At 32.1% G+C, this 24,169-nt stretch overlaps 1 protein-coding gene across 9 annotated transcripts in view; it reads left to right on the top strand.

The window, feature by feature from the left end:
- Nucleotides 1-24,169, top strand: part of LOC105219003 (plasma membrane calcium-transporting ATPase 2) — a 91,715-nt gene that overhangs the window by 54,063 nt on the left and 13,483 nt on the right. For 4 of the 9 annotated variants that reach the window (XR_008472113.1, XR_008472115.1, XR_008472114.1 and 1 more), the window contains one exon: nucleotides 12,982-22,785. The exons of 4 other annotated variants lie outside the window; for them this stretch is intronic. The gene's annotated coding sequence lies outside the window, so the exon portion shown is untranslated. Of the gene's footprint in view, nucleotides 1-590; nucleotides 6,352-12,981; nucleotides 22,786-24,169 lie in introns of all 9 variants that reach the window. One more of the 9 variants, XR_008472117.1, reaches the window with a different exon arrangement.

The following is a 24,169-nucleotide window of genomic DNA, read 5'->3' on the forward strand; positions in this document are numbered from 1 at the left end:
AGTTGATGTTAGTAGAGAAACCCCACTATAATAGGTTCGATTATACAATTTGAAAGTGATTTCACTGCAATTTGAAGGTGTTTTCATAGTGGTTTTGTGCATTAGCTTTAAATGTTAAACACATCAACTACATACATACATTCTTAGTAAGAACATAATATTTAAGGGGATGTTTATTAGTTTTCCATATTTTTAGTTCCTTCAGTACACTTTAAACTATACTTTGCCATACAAAACATTAATATCTTTCTTTACACTTTTCGTGCAAGTAAGACAGTCTTATATACATATATATTAGCTAAGCATAAATAATAGTTATTGTTTGTTTATATAACTTTTGTTCATGTAGTACCACCAACCACTCATTGCTTTCGGATTGTCATGCGTGAAAGCTGATTTTTAACCAAAAACCTAATATATCCGAGCACTTTTCTCAGTCATGCGTACGCGCACATCCTCTCCCCCAAACGTACAGTTTTAAGTTCGTTCGCTTTGATTTCTCTATACGAATTCAATAATTATGTTTTGTTTTGTTTTTTCGTTCTTTTTCAATCTATTTATTGAATGTTTATTAATTTTTGAATTTTAAGCCGCCGGAACCAATTCGAGAGACTGAAGTGTAATTGACAAATGCATTATAGAAAATGGAAACTTAACGTTTACCTGTTCTTTATAAATATATAATAGAGTGAAAATAAATATTTAATGAAGCAATATATAATAAAAACTATAACACATATATATATTTATTTATTGAATGTATATATATATGTACATATACAGGCAATATATATAAAGAAAAACTGTATTTATTATAAATATTGCAATATAAGATCATTATACGATTTGGTGTGTGACAAATAAGTACATATATAATGGAGAACTAGTTAAAACACGGACGCTTAAAACATAAGAGCATAGCAAGAAGTGCAAGCTACATAGCACTGTACACATAAAACAATAAGAATTGTATTTGGAAAAATAAAATACTTATTGGAAAACGTAAAAACGCGCATCATACGAAAAACAAAATAAATACAAACAAGAACAACAAATATATACCTAGCAATAAACATAGAAAAATGCAAAAAAATGAGCGTGTACCATGAAAAAACAATAGCAAAATTAGTTCAAAACTGCAATAATTAGCTACAATGTTATAAACCAATAAAATAATAATAATTAACGCGAAACGTTGTGCTTGAAACATACTTACGTTGTTACGTTGTTAACGCCAGCTAAAAAGCATTGGAAGTACACAGTATACAAGCAAGGATGAGTACATAACTATTTCGAAATGCAAAATACATACACGCACGTTACATGAGGACAACAGCGAAAGCATAACTTTCCTTGCATACATATACATACACACATAACCAGACTTTATCGAAGCACGTTATGAAATCAAGCAAATACCCCATGGAAATAAGCATATGTATGTGCATTAAACAAAGTGATTTGCCGCGTAACAATTAAAATATATTTTTATTTGAGTATTCATGATTGAGTATTCATAAACAAAACAAGAAGAACAAATATCAAAAAAATTACACATATTTTTAAACTTATTTCAGGCGTTAGGTGGGTTTCAGCGTTTGAAACCAAGCGAGTTTTTACACTTTTGTTGGGCGGCACTTCCAAAGGCTCTAACTCTTAGAATTTTACTCATATTGATTTGATATTTTTGGTTAATATATTAAACATATTGCGCTATTTAAGAAATAAAAAATAATAATTTTCCAAATTTTGAAACCTACTTAACCCCCTAAGAAACAAATAACATATTTACATATACTCAATAGGAACTATAACTCCAAGTTCTCTATAACTCGAACTCTTCAATTGACAATAAAACTAAAATTTTATACGAACCTTCCATAACTCGAAGTCTCTCGAACTCGAAGTTTTTTTTTGTGTAATTATTTCAATGACTAACCATTGGCGTACGTCTGACCAATCTAAAAAAGCATATCTCTTTTTGTTTATTTATAAATCCTTGCTGAAAGGTTTCGCAAAGATTATCTTATTATTTCATGGCAAATTGCCTAATTAGTATTATGAAAAAATTATTTATTAATACCTAAGTTGTACACCGACTGTTGACATACATATACTGATTTCCATGAGGTACACACACATTTAGTTGGCAATGTAGCAAAGAAATTGAGGTGTTAGTGGCTAATATCCACTCGCACTTTGTTAGTTTACCAAGCTCTCCAAATCGAGCAAGCAATTAATTGTTCACTTAATAATTTATTAATTTGAAATTAATTATTTATTCAATTAGTTATTTGTTCAGTTAATTATTCAATTAATTTATGAAAAATAAATAAAAATCGATTTTTCGAGCCCATAACATAGCATAACCCACTTAATATCCCAATATAATAGAATGTATCGCTGGTGTGCTAAAGGGAGAGTAAGTTGGAAATATTTTTTTCAATTTACTAATATTCCCGTTATCAACTGTAGCCAAAGTACATAGTTATTCTGGGAAATAGTTGGAGTATTTTACTGTCAGTTACTTAATGAAATATTTCGATAGCATCACTTGTGTAGTACGTAAACCATATTACTTTGAAAATGTGCCTTTTTATACTCTCTCAACAAAAGTTGCTAAGAGAGTATTATACGCTAGACAGACGGAAGAGTTAACTCGGATTAACTGCGCTTTTAATCAGTTCCAATTTTGTGGGTGACAGACGGCAGCAAAGCGAGTTATAAACTCCCATAACAGCTGATTGGCAATAATATTTGCATTTTGGTGAAATAAAATTGGATAGAAAGGAAATATTGCGGTTGTTAGCCGCACAACTAGTACAAAATCAATAATTATTAAAAAAAATATACACAAATATGTTATTATTAAAACTTCCATTTTAGAAAAAATTAGCATGCGTATGTTTTTGTTCACATTTAATTGAAAAACAGCTGTCAATATTGCATATTTTCATTCACAATAGATAAAAAGCGGCCATGTTTAACAATGTTGCCAACGAAAATGCCACGAACTCCCACTAACTCTCTAAAATTTTGAGGATTAAGTGGGAGTTAGCAAACGGAGTTAATTGAGATAACTCTCGAATTAAACCCGATTAAAGCAGTTATTCCGAATTAACGACGCCGTCTGTCTAGGCTATTATAGTTTTGTACACATAACGGTTGTTTGTAAGTCCTAAAACTAAACGAGTTAGATATATATACCAAAGTGATCAGGGTGACAAGTAAAGTTCAAATCCGGATGTCTGTCTGTCCGTCTGTCTGTCCGTGCAAGCTGTAACTTGAGTAAAAATTGATATATCTTAATGAAACTTGGAACACGTGTTCCTTGGCACCATAAGGAGGTTAAGTTCGAAAATGGGCGGAATCGGACCTCTGGCACGCCCACAAAATGGCGATAACCAAAAACACATAAAGAGCTATAACTAAGCCATAAATAAAGTTAAATAAAATTTGGAACATAGGATCGCATTAGGGAGGGGCACATTTGGATGTAATTGTTTTTGAAAAGTGGGCGTGACCCCGCCCCCAAATAGGTTTTTTCTATATATCTTGCAAACCAATAAAGCTATATAAACCAAACTTTCTGCAGTCGTTTCTTTTAGCCGTTTCCTTATACAGTTCAAAAATGAAAGAAATCGGATAACCACGCCCACCTCCCATACAAAGGTTAGGTTGAAAATGACTAAAAGTACGTTAACTCACTAACGAGAAACGTCAGAAACACCAAATTTTACATAAGAAATGGCAGAAGGAACTTTCTTGACACCCTGATGACACGCGTGGAATATGGGCGAAATCGGTTCACAACTACGTCTACTTCCCATATAACTCAATTTTGAATCCTTCTGATTCGTTCACTTTATAATGTATACATAAGGAACCGATAAAGATAGCGAAATAAAACTTTACAGAAATACTGTATTTGAGCTGTGACATCACTTGTGGAAAAATTGTCAAAATCTAACCATGACTTTTCAAGGCCCCTGATATCAAACATGAAGAACTCAGTGCCTAAGGATAATTTTTCACCGAAAATATAGGTAAATCTCTAAATAAATTTTAAGAGTATAAAATGATCGGTTGCACCCGAACTTAGCCTTTCCTTACTTGTTAATATAGATTTTTGGGAAAATTTAGTAATGCCAAACATACAGTTATGTGAAAAATAATAAGGACAGTGGTCTGCAGTTAATGATATCGCCTCGGCATAGTATAAACTAGACTTTTTCAGAGAGGAATTCTCGTAATTTCTTGGCTACTTTCCTCCCATTGAAATTCACTATATTCCACAAATTTTCTATTGAATTTAAATCCGCGGATTAAGGTATGGTCACTCTGAAGAGTATTGAATAATTATTTATTTGTAAAAATAACAGTTTTTGAAGCTGCTAAAGCAGATCTCCAGGAACCCCTGCAGGTGTTCTCCAACAAACATTAGCATTTGTTACACATTCTTGTTTGGCAACATAAGGATATTTCTTGCGCTTAAAGAACATATTTCAATCTGTTGAACCACTTAAAGGGGGGAGGGGGGCGGGGTAAGGTTTGTTTCGTCGAAAAAAGACCTTTTTCATGAATTGTTTTAGAAAAAATTATTGCTCTAGGTTTATTTTAGTTATTATTATATGAAAGTACAACATTTGAAGCATACTTAAAAAAAGTTTTATCGGAAAATAGCGAGGAATAACGGATTTATCGTCGATCTCTGCAGGCACCTCGAAAAAAAGTTGTTGTGCGGTGACCAGCCTACAGCATCACTGGATCATCCGAAACCAAAAAATCAAAATGCTGTCTTAAGTTTATTAGTTTATCTTTCAACTGACGTCGAGTTTTTTTTTTAATTTTTCAATTTTTAAATTTTTGGTACCATTTTCAAGCCAAAATGACGATTTTAGACGAAAAAATCGACCTATTTGTTATTGTAAAATCATTCGACGTCATTCGAGAGCTATATACATGTAGAATATTTGTTCAAAATTTCAAAACGATCGATGCAGTAGTTTTTTCTGTAGGCTGGTCACCGACTTTAAAAATGACATATTTGGGAAAATCGATTCAAAGTTTTGTACACTCAGCGCAGGTAGCTGGAGGTACCCTTATTCAACCTGCTGTAACTTCGTTAGTTTTTCTCCGAATGACCTAAAACTTTCACACAATATTCTTGAGATGTGGATGGTTCAGAAAAAAAAAATGAAGAAAAAAAAGGTGGCAAACCGTGTCGTAGTCAATAAATATTTATGCAATAGTATAATATTCATTCTTTCATACATTAATTGTATACAAAAAATACATATATGTATATCTGCCAATACAGCCATGGACATATAAATAGTGTAAATACAAACCAAATATTACACATACTTTTTGAAGTCGTCGTTAGCTGTACACAGAACACTGAAAAAATGGTATACTTATGTTAGCGTTATGAAGCTCATTAGCCCAAAAATATCGGTTATTATCTATAAAAATTTAGTAAATCGTTATTTGAAGACGACTCTCTGGAATTTGCAAAGACAACAAGAAACAAACCAACAGGATTGTGGAAGTACGTCATATACAAGATAAATATAAAGAATTCAATTATAAAAATAATTGTTTGTCAACCACAAGTTAGAGCATTTAATATTAGGTGAACCAATAAAGCTCTTAAGCATAATGGTCTGGGTCGCCTTTTCATGCAACGGTTATGGCATGATATCAAGGCAAAAATAGCATAAAAAATATTCAAAACTTTGGTTGATTTATGGCCTGGAGCTGAGCTAACTTGGTATACAATCCTAAAGGTGCGATCTCAAAATCTGTTGGAAAGTATACAGTAATGTTGTGAAAAATTACCTAAAAATAGTGAAGTATCTTACATTTATACATACATTTATCACACATTTATTAATAATCATTTATAAACTTTTCTTTTCATTTTTGTGAACTCTTATTGAAGACCAAGAGTGTTATTTATTTGCCCATGGCTGTATGAATGTAATATGTACTTATCATAAACAATAGGCGCTCCTTATTGACACATTAAATACGTTTACTTTTGAAACCGACGTTTTAAATATTCGTATTGTTCGAGCAATCTACAAATCTATTTTAACTGCACGATATGCTACGTCTACTACTTGTACGACAACTACTTGCATTCGTCCTTGTACTACTACTACACTTACAACAGTACTATATTCTTGATCCACTACTTCCTCAAAAGTTCTTACATCTACTACAACTACTACATTTATTACTACTACTATGTTGATTACTACTGCTACAACTACATCTGTTACTACTACTACTACTCTATTTACCACTACATATGTGCTACTGCAGTAACTATGTCGTTAAGCAAAAGTAAGTTGATTGTATAAAAATTCAAATTTTTTTTATTTCAAATATCATGTGCAAACTACAAATCGTTAATCACGTGGTCATGACTCATTAATTTATACAATATAGCAACAATTTAAAAATATTTCTAAAACATAACTATTTTCAAAATTCCATAAACTCACTGCGTAGATGACAGATGAATGTACGTATAATATGTGTGTTCAACTTTGATTTAGCACTCTCGCCCTTTGTGAGTTTTATAGCCTTTTCGCACAATCAAATTAATTGAATACATTAAGTCTAAAATTGAGAAACAGTTTTTGCATTTCGCACAGCCTAATTAATTGAATACATTATGTTTATAATTGAGAAATCAGTTTTTGCCTTTCGCACAGCCGGCTGCTCGATTAATGAACAGATGTAATATATTTGTTTTGCTGTTCATAAGAATTTGGTATCAATAAAATCAAGTCTAAACCTATTTTTACAATGTGGACAACTACCCGCAGAGTCGCATTTCATTTTCAACTCGATTTGTATTCGATTAAAAATTAATGTGGAAAATTGAGATTTTGCTTTTGTATAGTAAATCGAACTAAATCAGCGCTATAATCGAGCAAAGACCAGTTAATTGCTTAATTAACTCCTGTATTGTATTAGATTAAAACTTAATGTAGAAAATTGAGATTCTTATTTTATATGATAAATCGAACTAAATCAACGCTTTAATCGCGCAAAAGCTGGTTAATTTCGTATTTAACTGCTGTGCGAAAAGGCTATTACTAAAATTACTACACTGCTGCTGTTTCGACAGTGCCAAAATTAGTTCGAATTATTGCAAAGTGTATCAAAAAAGAGCAATTCCTAATTGGTATGAAAATTATTTTGATGTAGACGCCGTTATTGCTTTATTATTCCCCAAATGTAACATTACAGCTGCAGCAACCACTTGCTACAACGCTTGCGTTCCTATTTCCAGAACGTAGTTAAAAGTCTCACATGAAATGCTAGTTTATGCTACTTAAATAATCTTACGCATACAGGGCATATGTGCTCAAGACTCAAGAGTCTCTCAAGACTTGTGATCAAAACAGTTTTCATCAAAGTTATAATGCTGGTGTTTGTTATTCGGTAGTTAGCTTCACAACTTTCAAGTATATAGGAATAAAAATGCTCGCTCGCAAAAAACTTGTTTTGTTAATTCGAGTATTGTACTAAGCATTTATGCACTCTTATCTAATGTCATGCTAGTGATTGATTGTTTTTGTATTCAGAATTACACTTGGTACATTAGTCTCTTTCCTATGCATAAGAAATGGTAGCTCAAAACTGTATTCATTATGTTACACAGATAATAGTACGTACCTAAATTTATATTACATATAGAAAAGTCTACACCTATTATATTAATAAGTTAGTATTTGGTTCAGACTGACTGGGCCTGTACTACCGACATTAACCGACTGTTCAACGAAATGCGAGTTTGTTTTGTTTTTCCTTCACCAAACCAGAATCTTATATCTCGAGTTGAGATCCGGTGATTGTGGAACCGAATGTAGTTGTTTCAGTACATTATAAAGCAACCAGATCTTCACAATATGGGAAGTGTGCTTTGGGTCATTATACTTTTGGAAATACCAGACACCATAAAGACCAAACTTGCTTGCGGATATTTACCAGCTTCTTTTCAAGAATGTTCAAATAACCATTTGCTATATTTTTTTTAAATTTCCCTTATAAATGTTTTTGCTTTTCTCGGTGCTGCGCTACGTAACTCGGGGTTTTTCATAGGTTAGGTTAGGTTAGTCTAGTAATCCGGAAAGCCACACTTAGACCAGCTTTGGTGTTTTGTGATGCAAGTTGGAGTGCCGTCGGCTTACATTTTTTTTATTATTGCATGCACTGTTACACTATTCATTCGGAACTTTCTGTTGATTTGAAATCTCCAGTTCTTCGAAAACATAATTTTGAGCAGGCGTACGTACTATTAACTGTGCGATTGTAAGTAGGTACACTTATGCTGAACTGTTGATCTGGCATCTTCTTTTGACGCGCATGAACGACAAACCATTTCTCTCTGACAATGAACGATCAAATACAATATAACTAGAGCAAACTGCAATAAAGCTCTCACGTCGTACGTACTTCTTCTTGTACGTCTCTTCCTTTGTTTACTTTATCTACAATTTTATTATATAGATCTTTCCGATTGTTTGTTGATTATACATATAATAAAAAGTACTAAAAATGTTAAGCAAACAAATTTTGCAAATATGCCATTAGCTTTAATTGCGTTACCACAAAAAACAATAAATGAAGGTAAGTACCGTTACTCTTTCCACTTTACTACTTTCAAGTTGAGTTTTGGTTTTAATTTGCTCGTAGTATCTTTTCTAGCGAACTTAATATCAAAAAAAAAGTAATAATGTTTGAAAAGTGTTATGCATTTAATTTGTTGTACGTCCTAACTGTACTTTAGGTAAAAAAGTGTTTGCAATTTTCTGATTTATAGTATTGCTGCTTGTATGCCTGCTGCGACAACTCAGTACTTAACTATATACTACATACCTACATATATAACTGAAAATACGTATAACTGGGTAAAGTGTAGTGTGCAACAAAATCAACAAAAATTAGCTGCGAAGCTAGCTGTCAGGTTTCTACAGACGTTAGTAAAGCTTAAGCGGTTACAACTAGTTAGAAGCTCTAAAAAATGTTTGCTAAATTTATTATTCCAAGAATTTGTATACAAATTATGGTAACTATAAAGAGTATTGTATAACTTATTTTTAAAAATAATAGTTATTGAAGCTCTCCAGGCATCTCTGCCAAAAGAGACGTTTGCTCTGTATCGCTGAAGTGCTTTAACTGAAATGAAAAAATCAAACGGACTTCGTTAAAATAATGAAGAAGCGATAGAATACACAAACATTTTTTTTATTTTTTGACAAAATTAAAAAAATCGATTTATTGCCATAATTTTGCCTTAAATTGTGTATAAGAAAAAATTTACGGTAATAAAAAATACTAGAAAATATAGTTCAGCGGTCTGTGTAAAACGTTGAGACTAAATCTTGTTCACCGACACAGTTTAATAGGAAAAAAAAATAATTTTTTGAAAATTCTAACTAATTGTAACCTGCTCTTTCAACTCAATTTTTCTTCTACTGCTTCCTCATAGAAATGTACGACAATTTGTCACCTTGTACTAACTTCTATTTCAGGTTCTTTTAGGCCACTGCACATCTATTAATTTTTTTTTTCATTTTCCTTGCTCTGATCTGTGTAAATAAGTATGCGTATAGTAGCTATGTGATATCCTGTTTTTTTATCTAATGTTTGTAACTTTTGTGCTTCATTTATTATATAATTTTTTAATATTCGAACTGTCTTTATTTAATTGCTTACGATCCTAAACTTTTTACTATTGTTTTTGTTATGTTTTAATTCAAACAACAAATGTAAGTGTGCTGTTCAAAAAGCATTGCATTAGTGTGCAACGCTTTTTATAAATTATGTACCCACTTTGCGAGACGATATCGATTTTTTTTTGCATTGTTAACATGGTATAATCCCTTAGATGCTATGAAAACCAATATTTAGGTGTACACACCCTGTCAATCAATGTTAAATCAAACCCGTTGTTTGTTGCCAAACATTAAAGGTCGTTAAGTACATATTGTATATAGTCAAGTTGTATATAAGCAAGTGTTTTCTTTGCACCAAGCACGTCAACTGCTAATAACTGCTGTAATAAAAGAAATGCAACAAAGTAGAACTCTTATAAGAAAGTCATGGAAAGATTTTTCAAGCACCAACATTATTGATTCCATAGAAGAAATATACATACAGTGCTGGTCGTATAATTAGAAACGACTTGGCAGCATATTATTTTCCTAATTTATTTTAAAAATGTATATTACTGTATTAAAACCATTAATTAGTATTAACAAAATAACAAATTTTATTTGAGTTTTACTTAAAAAAAAAACAACAAAATTAATAAATATTTAAAGAACACAAAAAACACCAAATTTAGTTTGGTCATATATTTAGAAACGTTACTAAATAATTGAGAATATTTATAAAAAAATTTACAAAATGGTTTCAATTAAAATTTTTTTTTTGGTTAAATGTTAAATGTTAAATGTTTTTTGGATAGAATTAAATTTTTTTAACAACATTGTGCGGTCTTCGCGTTATACTTTGTATTGAATGAACTCTATTTATTGTTTCCACAGTGTAAAACACTATCTTATCATTCGTGCTGAGCTTTCTACATTGATTTGATGTACAACTTCAGCCTATTTTTCACACGAAATCATGAACCGGTAGCTTTTGCTCGCCCTACAAATTATGCTGCCCTCTGCTAAAGTAGTTTTTCGAGGCCTAGGCTTTCTGGCAGTGGCTAATACTCTCGCAACAAATGTTGCTAAAGAGAGTATTATAGTTTTGTTCACATAACGGTTGTTTGTAACACCCAAAACTAAACGAGTTAGATATAGGGTTATATATACCAAAGTGATCAGGGTGAAGAGTGGAGTTCAAATCCGAATGTCTGTCTGTCCGTCCGTCCGTAACTCCGGCTGTAACTTGAGTAAAAATTAAGATATCTTGATGAAACTTGGCACACTTATTTCTTGGCACCATAGGAAGGTTGCTTTCGAAAATGAGCAAAATCGGACCACTGCCACGCCCACAAAATGGCGAAAACCGAAAACACAAAAAGTGCCATAACTAAGCCATAAATAAAGCTATGGAAATAAAATTTGGTATGAAGGATCGCACTATGAAGGGGCATATTTGGATGTAATTTTTTTGGGGCAGTGGGCGTGGCCCCGCCCCTACTAAGTTTTTTGTATATATCTCGCAAACCAATAGAGCTATATAAACCAAATTTTCTGCAGTCGGTTTTTTTAACCACTTCCTAATACAGTCCAAAAATCATAACCACGCCCACCTCCCATACAAAAGTCAGGTTGAAAATTACTAAAAGTCGGTAATTAGAAAAAATGTTTTTTTTTTAATTTATAAAAATTGTTTTCATCGCAAAATCTGCATATTGCAACTGAAACTGAAAAAATGAAGTACCTACTACACATACAAACTACATACACAACCGCTCACATTCTTTGTATGCCTTTGTTTGTGCAGGATAAATGTAGTACACATCCTAAAATCATCTATGAATTAATATTGGCTAAATTTTCTTATTTCGTTATTTAGACATTTATTTTCTTATTATTTCTAACTTAATTGCAGTGAAACCTCACCTGGACGCACACTCACCAATCGAGCGTGTTTTGTGCGCCCAAGGGAAGTGTTCGCCTAAGTGCGGGTCATTTATACTAAAAATTGAATTTAAAACTCTGTGCATGAAAAAATGTACGCTCAAGCGAGGTGTCCGTTAGGTATTGGAAATACAGCCGTTGAAATAGATATGTATACTTAAGCATGTTATGCTTGCCATAAGCGACTAATTTTTAATAAAGAACAATGATTTAAAAAGTATAAAACGCTTTATTGTATAAATTGCAGATGTTTTCAGCATATAACACTAAATTTTTCTTAGAAAAACGTAAATATTTTTGAATCGACGATACCTAGTCCATATAACAGTCCACGAAAATTGCAATCCGTGTAGTATGCTAAGGATTTAATTTTTCATTCTGTTGTTGAAATTACTGATCAATTAGATTAGTCTGATGGGTCCGCAGAGGCCCCGCATAGACCAGTTATTGTCCTTAGCGATATCAGATGGAGTGCCCTTCGGGTAATAGTCATCGTTTCGGATGCCAGCGCGTGTTGCGAATTTTAAGAGTTTATGAGGCCTCACTAACGATATCTCAGTATTACTTAGCGTACAATTTGCAATAATGCGATTAAATTTGCAATATTCAAAAATGGTATTTTTAATACAGTTCTGCATAAGTTTCGCCGTTTGTATCAGCATGTTAATGTTAAAAAGTGGTTTATTTTTTGTCTATATCTACTTATTGAGCTCATTTCTTTTAGTTGTAATTATTGTTTATGTTTTTATATATTTTGTTTGTATGCATTTTATATATTTTTTGTTTACCTTAATTTAATATTAATTAACTAATTATTGAATTATTTTTCTGCAACAGCCGTACTTTATATTACATAAACATAAACATACACATATATATTAAATGTTATGCTTATGGTTCTAAGAGTTATGTATTTCAATTTAATTTTGTTTGCATATTTCAATATATGTATGTGTGTATGTATGTATGTATATGCAAGCAATATGTTTTATAAGTTTTTCAATATATATATATATAGATATATATATATATGTATATATACACATACATAAAGGATGCAGCATACTTAATATATATATATATATATTGTACGTATATATATGCTTATGATTAGCAATGTTTAATTTACCGAGTTTAATTTTTAATGTTTTTTTTTATTATTTACGTTTTGTTCTGTTTTTCTTGCTTATGCCTATTTAATTTTGCCTTCAATTGTCTACCAAAATTATTAATCAATTTGTTCTATATGTACTCTTTTTTCGTTTTATTTTTATTTCTTTTCATTTTCGTTCCGTTTCCGTTTTTTGTCGGTGTGCGTTCGTTCGTTTGTTTCTTTGTTGTCTAATTTTGTTTGTTTCAGTTGCGTGTTATTCGTGCATTCCGGTCAACATTGGAAGACTTGAACGAACGCCGTTCGATGCACAGTCTGCATAGCTTGCGCAGTCCACGCGGCACGATACCCGGCTACCCGCTTTACAATTCTAACCTGCTTAATCCCAATTATGCGCAGCAGCAACGCAGCAGCAACAGCGCCCAACAGCAGCAGCAGAAAAATAACAATCAGTCTTACGGCGGCAGTACAGCAGCCGCATTGAACTCTGACATAACGTACATCGATGAAGAACCGCAGCAGCAACAGCATGCAAATCCTTTGAGCGGTACCAATAATGGTCGGCAACAGCGCTCGTCCAACGGTTTCTCCGATGTGGCCTATCAAATACACCAACAACAGAAACAGCAACAAACTGAGACACGAATTTAAGCTAACTCACTAACTAATACTAAAAAACAACAACAACCAACTGACAAAAACTAAACAGCTATAAAAAGAAACAATATCTTAAAGAAAGAAGACAGCCACACAGACATACAGTACGCTACAATACAATATAAACCCACGAACATACGTCAACACTGCGTACATACCATATCTGCATGTGTAGTTAAGTTAAGACAACTGATTTTTCGTGCAGACGTAACATATTAGCAAACGGCTGAACTTAACACACAAACAAACGTACTTAGCAATACTACGTACATATATATTTATACCTTACGTACATTTATGTACATATGTCATACAAGCCAAGTTGATCTTTCGACGAAGAAGAAATGTGTGGTCACACTTAGTACTCACCTGAGAATGGGTGCCACTTTGTTCACATACTTGATGGTTGAATTTCAGACTTTCAGCTAATTATTTATAGCATACTTTTTGGCACAATTCCAATGGTAGTGTAAACCGCAAACAAATTTGACATTAACAACTTTTGTATACGCTTTTGACTTGTATCAACCATACAGCTTTCCTTCCTTCGTTTAATGCTATGTTTCTATTTATAAGTTTCACATAAGTTAAAAATCTAAAAAACACCAAGAACAATGTACACAAAATATATAGATATTTGCATGTTTTTTATTATTTTTTTTCGTACACTTTGCTTGACCGCTCTACCAGGAGGTTGTAGTTTATTTTTGTTGAAATTACGATAGTGAAAGTTTCGCACATTAATTATTGTATTATTTAGCATAGAGACAATGTTTATAGATTATGTTTTAAAAACAATTTTCTATATAAAACAGACAATGTTTCCAGATTATATATTTTTAGCAACAATTTACTATAAATTAACATATTAAAATCATGTGCTTTAGGCTTGCAGTATTACGTTTAATAAAAAGTTTCAAATACTCTTTACAGTGGCGCAATAAAATGGCGTAATAAAAATGAAAAACAGTTGTTAATACGGGGTACCCGTTTCCATTTTCCAAATTAAATTTCCGAATGAAACAACTACGAAACACCTTATTCTTTTGTTTAAACAACACACATGCCAGACAGTGGAGTAATTTTCAATATATAACGTCTCATAGCTTAGCATAATACAGTTGAACTGCCATGACTCGAAGATCTACATAAATCGAACTCTTGAATTGACAATAGCAGTAAAATTTCGTACAAATTAACTGCCATAACACGAAGTCTCACAAACTCGTAGTTTTTCAGTAGATTGTGGAGCTTCGAGTCATGATATTTCATCTGTATATTTAGACAGGATTTCACTTATGCGTTGCCTTGGATTTGCGTAAATATGTTTTTGGTGATTTTTTGAAGCTCACCAGGCATTCCTGCCAAAAAAGGCTGTGACCACTATAGCTCAGAAGTGGAGGAACTGAAATGAGAAACTCAAACGGATTTCGTTAATGTAATGTACAAACTTGTAATTTTAATCGAGGGAATACGCAAGACAATTTTTTTTCGACAAAATGGTGGCTTTAAAGAAAAAATCGATTTTTTGCCATAATTTTGGCCTTAAATTGTATAAAAAAAAAGTTTAACGTAATTTTTATGTAATAAAAAAGCTTCGATTAACGCTCTAACCGGCCAATTTTTTTTCGATTAAAAAAAATTATTTTTTTCATAGTTTTTGGCTAAGTAAAACATACGTTAATGTTAAAAAGTAAAAAAAATCTAAACTTACCTTCCAGGTGAGAAAATATGTTGACCGCCAAAAGGCGGACCTGCCTGGTAACGTAATAAAAAACTTTTATTAGAGGATGATTTTACTTGAAATTTTATTCAGTTCTTTTTATTGTTTTGATGATAAATTTGAAAACATTTGTTATTGTTTGAGAGGCACATATTTAATTTACACTTAGTACAATACATTTGTGTTTCGGACTTACATCCCGGAAGTTTGCATACTTTTTTGCCACTGCGGCTCAAAACGTCAGGCATATGTCCAACTCCATCAAAACGAACGTCATCGGGTGGATCATACGATTTTTTCAATTTTTGTACTTGTGGACTTAGGCTATGAGGTCTACCGACAGCTCTTTTGGCGTTAGTCTCCTCATAACGACAAAGTACATCAGCCACTTCAATACGAAAATTTGGTAATTTTTTATGATAAATATCTTTACAGTTAATTCCATGAATACGCTGAAAGAGGTATGAATTTACTATCGACATATCAATTAAGTGATAAAATAAACGCAAAGTCCATTTTTTGGTCTTAACTCTGATGTGATAGCGACCATGGCGGTTATATTCTTTAATTATATTAGGACAGTCTACGTCGACGTAGGATTTATTTTTCCGATCATAAGGGCATATTTTTAAGGGTTGTGAATTGCTGTTTAGTGTTTTAAATGGCTTAATTCCAGCATACGTGGATACCAGTCGTACATATTTTGTATCCTTCCATTGAACACAAGATATGTCTACTCCAAAAGCACGGCCAACAAACTCCTCTGAGTATCCACGTTCTTTATCTTTTAATTCCACTTCCTTTGTCAGCTTGCATTTGGGTATTCTGTTAGATCGGACGGTTCCTAATGCATAAATTCCTCTGCTTCGTAAATAAACAAAAAGTGGCAGAGAGGTATAAAAATTATCAAAGTACAATATGTGGTTTTTGAAATCTGGAATTGTACTTGACAACCTTATGACTACATTGGCTTTTGATCCTAAATCAGGAGTTTTAGGTATTACTTTATTATCGCCAGCTCCTTTGTATACTTCAAATCTGTACGAAAAGCCATTCGAGTCACAAAGAACAAAAAGTTTCATGCCATATTTATGGGGCTTTGCGGGCATATATTGTCGAAATTTTGTCAACATTTTTGTTGAACACATTGCAACCGAGCTGGTTTTGGCACAGAATCAAATTTCATATTCAATCTATCAATAAGTGGACGAATTTTATACAGTTCATCAAATCCTGCTTCCTGTGGTTTTTTCATTTTATTGGTATCATTGAAGTGAAGATATTTTCTGATTGAAAATAACTGTTTGAAAGTCATTGCGTTTCTAACTGACTCAAAAGAATGTTTGGACCAGTAACTCTCGACACTGGAATATCGGTACACAGACATATAAATCAAAATTCCGATATATTTTTTTAAATCACACGATGTCAAAGTAAATTTTGTAGAAACATCTTGCTGTTTTGCATACAAATTGCTCTGATACACAATTTCATTTTGCAAGTCATCGTTGAAAAAATAATTAAAGCAACGGAATGGTGTGGTTAATTCTTTGAATTGTTGCGGCAATTCCTTGTCTCCTTAAAAAACTACATAATTTTTTTTCAAGTTCAAGAAATTTTTTTTTTCCATAAAATTTTTCTGAACTCTGGATTTTGGAGGGAAATATCTTTTATATTTCCGCTAAACCCTCCCGCATTGGATACTACTGGACTTTCACCAGTTTCAGTTTCTGGTAGAGGGGATCGTGCCCTTTTTGTTTTTGTTTTCCCAGGTTTTGATGGTAAAGACTCGTCAGACTGCTCCACATTGTTATGCACTTCTGCCTGATGTTTTTCTGAGTTTCTAAAGATATTTTCAGAAACGTTGTTATCTGCATTATCCCACTCTTCTTGAAATGTACCAAAGTCTACGTTTGGTAATTGAAAGTCTGGGTTTTCCAAATAATCATTATCGTCGTCGAAATCGTCTTATGATTATCTGCACCATCCTCCCATTCAGCCATGAGTTCTTCAATTTCCTCATCATTTAATTTTGAGAAATTAAATTTTTTTCTTTGTGAAAACATTTTCAAACTGCTAATTGTTTCCCAGAATGTTTAAAATCCAAAAATGTTTAAATAAATATGAAATTATAAAGAAAACGGACTACAGCTCGTGTATGCAAAATTTGCTTTTAATGGGCAGATCCGCCTTTAGACGGTGTTCAATTATCATCGGCTACAAACAAAGTTTTGCTAAAAACTTAACAAAAAAGCACAAAACATAAAAGAATATATATTTACCTATATGAGAAAATTTTTGTTCACGCAAATCATGTATTTTAACGATTTTATACTATTTTAAAAACTCCACTTGATACACAAATAATTATTTTACACACTTTGTCAAAAAATTGACTTTAGCACTCAACGATTTGCAATCAAATGACGAATGCTTACTGCAATTTGTTTTAATAAGAGAATTGTGTTGTTGTCTCCTGATGTTTACCGTTAGAACAGAGATTTGAAATATAAGAGCTGCATAGCAACATATTAATTATACACCGTCTAAAGGCAGGCTCGCCGGTTACAGGGTTAGGTACTAGAAAATATAGTTCAGAAACCTGTGTAAAACTTTGCGGTTAATCGAATCTTAGTCACAGACTTTTAACAACACAGTTTTGAGAAAAACAAGTCGCCATCTACCGGCCTACTACTTTCAAATGACTTCAAAAATAATCGTCGGTTTGAGTTGAAATTTTCAGCGAGTTCACTTGAATGCATGTAAATTACGAAAATGAAATAAATGAAAACTAGTTGTGAACCCTTGATATGTCATGCAATAATTATTTGCAATATGTAATACCATGTGAACACGGTTGATTGAGATATAAGCAGAAATATATATTTTATATGTGTAAATTAATTTAAATGTTGGCTTGCGTTTTTTGTTTTGGTAATTGTACTTAATGCATTTGAAAATTTACAATATATACGAGACGTAGTTTTGCTTAAGCGGTTAGCTGGGTTTCTTTCATTCATTATACTCTCGCAACATGTTGCAAAGAGTATTATAGTTTTGTTCACATAACAGTTGTTTGTATCACCCAGAAATAAAAGAGTTATATATGGGGTTAATATATATATAAATGACCACGATGGCGAGTGAAATTGAAATCCGGATGTCTGTCCGTCTGTCCGTGCAAGCGATAACTTGAGTAAAAATTGAAATATCTTAATGAAACTTGGAACACATCTTCCTTGGCACCCTGAGGAGGTTGCTTCGAAGATGGGCAAAATTGGTCCACTGCCACGCCCACAATATGGCGAAAACCGAAAACACATTAAGTGTCATAACTAAGCCATAAAAAAAGTTATGAAAGTAAAATTTGGTACAAAGGATCGCATTAGGGAGGCGCACATTTGGAAGTAATTTTTTTAAGTGGGCGTGGCACCGCCCCAAACAGATTTTTTGTATATATCTTGCAAACCAAAAAAACTGAATTAAACAAACTTTCTGCAGTTGTTTCTTTTAGCCATTTCCTTATACAGTCCAAAAATGAAAGAAATCGGATAATAACCACGCCCACCTCCCATACAAAGGTTATGTTGAAAATTACTTCAAGTGCGTTAACTCACTAACGGAAAACACCAGAAACACTAAATTTCACATAAGCAATGGCAGATAGGAGCTGCACTCAGATTTTTTTACAAAATGGAAAATGGGCGTGGCTTCGCCCACTTATGGGTTAAAAACCATATCACAGGAACTACTCGACCGATTTCAATGAAATTCGGTATATAATACTTTCTTCACACCCTGATGACACGTGTGTAAATGGATGAAATCTGTTCCCAACCACGACAACTTCCCATGTAACTCAATTTTGAATTCCATCTTATTCCTTCACTTTGTAATATATACATAAGGAGCCAATGAAGATAGCGAAATAAAATTTTACACAAATACTGTATATGATCCGTGCAATCACTTGGGAGAAAATTGTCGAAATTGGACTATAACTTTTCAATACCCCGGATATCGAATATGAAGAACTCGGTGTCCCATGGTAATTTTCACCGAAAATTTCGGTAAATCTCTCAGATATCTCAATTTAACTCAGAGGAAATCTTTTTCTTCTAATAGTGTGTCTTTGCATCAGAAATGGTTAAAATCAGGTAATAACTTCCCCTAGCTTTCATATAGCTAATTATTGGAATTTCAAAAATACATTGGCCTTAGTAGCTTATAAATCAGTTAATATGTGAAATATCTTAGCCAAATTAAATGAGCATATAATCTTAGATATAATGTATGTTGGTGGTGAAAATGAGGGAAGTCGGTTCAGGATCTACCTCAGCCTATATACTATATAACGATTTTAGTTTTTCTATTGGACTTTATGCCGAATATAATTGTGTGTTATCTTTAAAAAATATAGCAATAAATTGCGAAAGTATAAAAGGTTCGGTTGCACCCGAACTTAGCCTTTCCTCACTTGTTTCCATCCAAATTTGCGCAAAATCGCTGAATAACTTTTCGAGTTCCAGCGGCTTAATTTTTTTTGATATTTTTGTATATTTTGAACGTGGCACTATTTAATAGGACAATTGTTTCCAAATTTGAAAAATTTTAATATTTTGAAATTCTGATAAATTTGAAGTATTGAAACGCACCTAACCGCTTAAAACCATAAATAGGTGCTAGGATATTTCGTACACAGTTTTCTTTGTATTACATTGGGATAATACATTATAGATATTATTAAAAAAAAGTATCATACTATACTGTGTTCGTGCCGTTCTTGTAGTCAAACTGACTGTGTATCTTAGTAATATTGTTAAATCAAGATTATTTAATGTATCTAATACAACAGACTGTGTATAAAAATCATTTATGAATTTTTAATTTTGAAAAATAATAAATTATTTGCAAAAATTAAAGTTTTCAGTTCAAATAAAATGAGACTCAGTGTAAAACTTGGCATTAACATGGCTCCTACAAAGCGTAGTACTTAAAAAAAATATAATCAAAAGCAATGCCGTTGCCATCCATTGTTGTTGTAGGCGCTAAATTCCATAGTTAGTTAGTCTACATATATAACTGTATTTTGTTATGCTTTTGCTACTCATTTATGCAAGATTAAAAGCATGGTTCTATAACCGTAAATTATTTTCTTTAAAATATTGCCCAGGCACATTTTTATACGCTCGCAACATGTTGCACAGAGTAAAAAAGTAATGTAATAGTAAGTAGTATAAATAGTTTTTTTTTCTATCAATCAAAAAATATGCTGGAACACATAACAAATGGGAAAATAGCAAATAAAAGCAATTACATATTTAGCAAAAAAATAATTGGCTTTACTATTTATATAACGTATAATTTAGTCACTAAAAGTATTCACGATTTCTTAAACGCTGTTCAATACGGTTTGTGTACGCTAACTACAGTTGGGGTAACATCTTTGGTAGTAGCACCAATCAAAGTTGTGTTGGCATGTATACTATATACTATAATAGTACATATGGTCAAGTGAATAGCGCATTGCATTTACAAATGTACAGAGCTTACGGTTGACGATGACGTTGACGATTTTGACTGAAGTTCTAAAAATTCCAGTTTAAGAAGTAATATTTGGGAACGTATATTTTTGTGAAATTCCCACATTTACAACAGTATATTTATTATATGTACATATGTTAGGAAAACGAAACATCAGCAACATTTGACTTGAAAATGGTTTTATATATAATTTTGGATTTTTCTTCTTCAACTGTATTAGTGCTTAATGTTTAACAGAACTTATTTTAAATTATTTAAATATAAATTATCGTTGTGTAAATTTTTGTATTAATTCTGACTATAGTTAAAATTTTTTTATACATATATGCTTACCTTTTGCTTTCTTTAAGTTAATAAAATATTGTATGTACATATATTATTAAAAAAAAAATATATATATATAATATAAATAACACAATAAGTAACAAACAATCAATACAAGATAAACTACAATGCACGAATATAATACATAAATAACTGATGACAAAACTATTTTTATTACTAATTTATAAAATATATATGTACATATATACATACACGCATATTTGTAACGCTTTGTGTTTGATTTTCATTACTTATAAATTAAAATGTAATACAAAGCTGCAAACGCATACAGGAAGTTAGTGTACACTGCTTTGTATTTATTTTTCAATAGTTTCAGTGGCAAATTTCTCGAAGCACAATGTTTTCAAAATTTTCAAAATTCGCTTTATGGACTAATTTGTTGGACAAATGTTCTGATTAATTATATATTTTCGCCGTGCAATAAACCGTTAGCATTTTTTTATATTAGCTCACAAGCTAACGATAGCACTTAATATACAGCTGCTATCAAAATAATAGGATAAGATGTGCATATGCACCTCTTTTCGTTGTGGCAGTTATATTATTAGTTTTATGTGAGTTCTTTTTCACTTAATTTGTTTGAATATGATTTCTTGTCCATGCCCGTTTGGACCTCAACTCGCTTCTTCTCCGGCGTTTGACGCCGACGCCTGTCTAACACTCTGTCCATTTTAAAAGTGCTACCCTTTACGGGGCTGCACCTGCGAAGGTTTTGATTTTTCACTGCCTTTCGCGGCAGACGGTTCCGTCACCGCCGGAAGTGACCCTCCCGGACACTTTCCGTTTTAAAAGTCGGTTTCGACTTTCCTTCCTCTCTTCCGTTTTCTTATGGTTAATAAACCGTTTTACATCCCAAAACTTACTGGGCTACGTTGTAGGGTCAATGCAAAGGTTATCATGAAGGGGCCAATGAAGTGGCAAAGAATTTGTTCGCTGATAACACCATATGAATGCGTGAATACTTCACTCAGTCTTCTACTCATAATTCGAGCGAAAATTTGTGGATAAGCAAACAAAATGAAGTCGCTAATTAATTACAAATATTACGTTGATTTGGAAGACGGTAAAAGCATCTTGGAGCTCATATCACCCCAAAGGTGTCAACCGATGTTGGATCCATGACAAAGAGTTGTGCTGCAGTTTTATGAAACAAATGTGGTGCCACAAACTATTAATTTCTTTTTATTATTCAGTTTCTGTTTTCGTTTCTGATTCTGTTTCAACTTTCATTATTTTTTTATTGTTTCACATAACATGAAATTACCCTTTTGTTTATATTTTTTTTCAGTATTCATTAGTAAGTTTAAAAAATAATAAATTCGAAACAGTCAACTAACATTTGCACTATTTTTTTCTGCATTATCCATGAAGTCAATTTGCGCTCCTAATATTTTGATAACAGCTGTATTTATACATATGTACGACATAGAAATGTCTCGTCAGTATTTAATTACATAGGTGTAGCTTTATTATTAGCCTAAAAATGTGCAATGATTTTATATGAAGAAATTGCTATGCGCTCAATAACAGTTAATGCTAGTAATTTCAATATTGAACTGCTAAGCTAATTTTAGTATGCTATCAATAACACATTTTGCACATTATAAGTTTTATGCAGGTTTGTATGCTGTTTCATTAATATTTTCGTATAATTAAATACATATGTATATTAAATATTTTTCGTTGGATTTTTCATAACATCCTTTTGGTCTGCTTCCTAACATGTGGACGAAACTTAGTTATACACAACTATATTTTAAAAGGACATACAAAACTTGAACAAGGTAGGTGTAAGAAACTAAAAATAAAACACAGTATGTATTGTACTATAAAAAAAATAAATGTATATATATATGAAGAGAAGAGAAGAAAAGCGTTATGACAACGTGACATATTTATTATTGTAAAATTACTCATTAAAATCAAGCAAGTCCGGCTGTATTGTAGAGACCAGCTCGTAAAGATACCCAATTTTGTGATTTATGATTCTATACCCCTGACAGACGGCGACGTTAATCCGGATTAACTACCTTCGTTAACTTCCATTTAATCCTCAAAATTTTAGAGAGTTAGTGGGAGTTAGTGACATTTTCGTTGGCAACATTGTTTATGAAAATATGCAATACTGACAGCTGTTTTTCAATTAAATGTAAACAAAAACACACGCATGCAATGAAATAGCTAATTTTTTTAAAATGGAAGTTCTAATAATAACGTATATGTATATATATACATAAATATTTTTTTAGTAATTAATTATAAACTAAATATGATATGTGCGAAAATCGCATACAAAAAATATATGTAATTCATTAGATTTATGTTTTCTTGTCTGATTTGCATGTATCCTTTACAAATACAACGAATATAATCGCTCGATGCGCTAAATATTAGCGAAAAATAGCGTATAAAACAAATAAGTTCCAGTAAAGAGGAGTGTTTGAGCACTGAACTCTCGTCAAAACATGCACCGTTATTCATGTGTATGCAATACAATTAGAGCGTGTGCTGGTATAATCACTTTATAACCTAACTCTATGTAAATATACAAGTCCATTTGATTTATACTACGAGTTGAAAGAACAAACAAAACGTAGAGCAAGAAATTGGCGACAAGGCAGTGAAAGCTACTATAAATAAATACTACTGATTTAATAAACAAATAGTATTCACGTACGCACACAACCATTTTGGCCGCAAGTTTGTACGTTAATATGAATAAATTTAATTACAACTGTGTTCATAATAATAGCGGTGGTATAACCAGATATTTATTCAGTGAAAAGAAAAATAATTTAATTGATTTTTATTATAATTCATTGTTATTTTATATCATTTGCCCACATTCAAGCTTGCAAGAAATATGGTTTCCTTAGTATATAACACAAATAGTTTATATAAATAAACAAAAAAAGAGTGGAAATTAGCTTCAGGTGGTAATTAGTGGTGTCACAAAGAACAGCGCTCAAAACATTCTAAGTGAGATCTTCCTGCATATGCAGAGATCTGTCTACTAATCTAACCTACAGGCATGTTCTGCAAATGGTTTTCGGGCAATATTTTCGCTTTTTCCGTTTTCAAATTGTTTGACATGTTCTGTAAATCGTTCCGTTTTTGTTTTTTTTCGAATATCACCAAATCGTTTTGTCGCCCTGTTCTGCAAATCGG

Source organism: Zeugodacus cucurbitae, chromosome X, assembly GCF_028554725.1.
Source record: "Zeugodacus cucurbitae isolate PBARC_wt_2022May chromosome X, idZeuCucr1.2, whole genome shotgun sequence".
NCBI lineage: Eukaryota > Metazoa > Arthropoda > Insecta > Diptera > Tephritidae > Zeugodacus > Zeugodacus cucurbitae.